Below are 1,639 nucleotides of genomic sequence, written 5' to 3' on the forward strand. Positions count from 1 at the left end.
CCTCTTGGCCCCGCCATGAGGGTAACTGTATTTCCTCCAGCACCACGCAGTCATGCTCCTGCAAGCCCAGGGGGGCCGTGTTCTCCGCCCAGGTGTCCTGAGGGAAGAGGAAAACCCCCCGCCCCCAGAAAGCATGAGCCCTGAGGCCACATCTGCTAAGGGTGCAGATTGCACCCCCACAATCAGCCCATCCACAGATGCATAGGAGTGGTGGAATACTACGCAGCTGTGAAAAAGGCGTCCTTCCAACTCCATCTCCACATAAGGCTGAGCTGACCCACGTGAGCTAGACAGACAGAGACACAGACAAACGTCTCAGGGTTGTGTCTCTGCAGAGGGGGAGATGACGGAGATGTCAAGCAGACGGACGGACAAACAGACAGAAGCAAAGTCTTAGGTGCGGGAGGCGGATGGTGGTGATTCGTGGGGCAGAGGCTGAGGTGCAGAAGTGAGCGAGAAGACAGGGATTGGGGCAGGGAATGGGGCTGGGGCGACGGGGGATGTGTTTGGACAGAGGTTCCCCTGGCCGGGTCACAGGCAGGCAGCTCCCGTGTCGATATCAACACGGATGTTTTCAGGAAAAGGACAATTAGGGGGCCGGGGCGATGCCGGGACGCTCGCCTCGCACCCGGCTGGCCTGGCTTCAATTCACAGCCCCCCTAGGGCCCCCCGGAACCCTGCCAGGAGCCGTCCCCGAGCCCAGAGCCCTGGAGGAAGCCCCCAGGAGCAGGCAGGACCCCCCCCCCCACAAAACACACAACAAACACAGCAAAGGGTGCAGAAAGACAGAGCTGACGTGGCAGAACACACACGCATCCACAGAGCCTCACTCAGCCCGGGGTGGCTGTGACGGCCCCCCCGACCCCTCTGGCTGGGCCCCCCCCCCCCGCTGCACCCCAGGAGTGTCTGAAGAGATGCCAGGAGGCAGGGAAGACCCAGGCGCAAGGCATGGATGTAGGTGGGCACAGCCTCGAGGATCCTGCGGAGACTCAACACCGGCGTCTGCCGCAGAGGGAGGGGTGCGGCCGGGTGCAAGGAAGAGGCGGGAGCGGGGGTGGACAGACATGTGTCTCCCGGCCCCCCACCTGCCTGCCTGGGGTGGGGGGACTTTGAGCTGGGGCCCTCACCTCGGGGCCGGTCTCCAGGGCACTGACGAGGGCTCTGCTCACTCGGGGGACGCGTGGGAAAAGCTTCTGCTTCACCGCCAGCCTGCAGAGCCCCGGGGTCAGTACCGGGCAGCGGGCGCCCCCCAGGCTCCCTCCCCTCAGGCCCCTGTGCGTGCACTAGTGCGTGTGTGTGTGTGTGTGTGTGTGTGTGTGGCTGCACGCGTGCTGAGTGGGCAGACGTGTGTGGACACGTACGCGTAAATGCCTGTGTGTCTGATGGGCAGGTGTGGACAAGCGGCTATGCCTGGGGATGGGCTGGGCAGGGCCCTGGGCATGGGTGAATCATACGTGCATGGCTGCGTGTCCGTGCTGGGGATTGTGATGTAAATGTGTGAGTCATATGTGCAGGACTGTACCGGGGAATGCAATGCACACCTATACATCATACATGCATGTCTGTAGCAGGGAATGCAATGGACATGTGTGCAGCATACATGCATGTCCGGATGTCTGCGTTGGGCAATGTACATGTG

Source organism: Sorex araneus, assembly GCF_027595985.1.
Source record: "Sorex araneus isolate mSorAra2 chromosome X unlocalized genomic scaffold, mSorAra2.pri SUPER_X_unloc_11, whole genome shotgun sequence".
Lineage (NCBI taxonomy): Eukaryota > Metazoa > Chordata > Mammalia > Eulipotyphla > Soricidae > Sorex > Sorex araneus.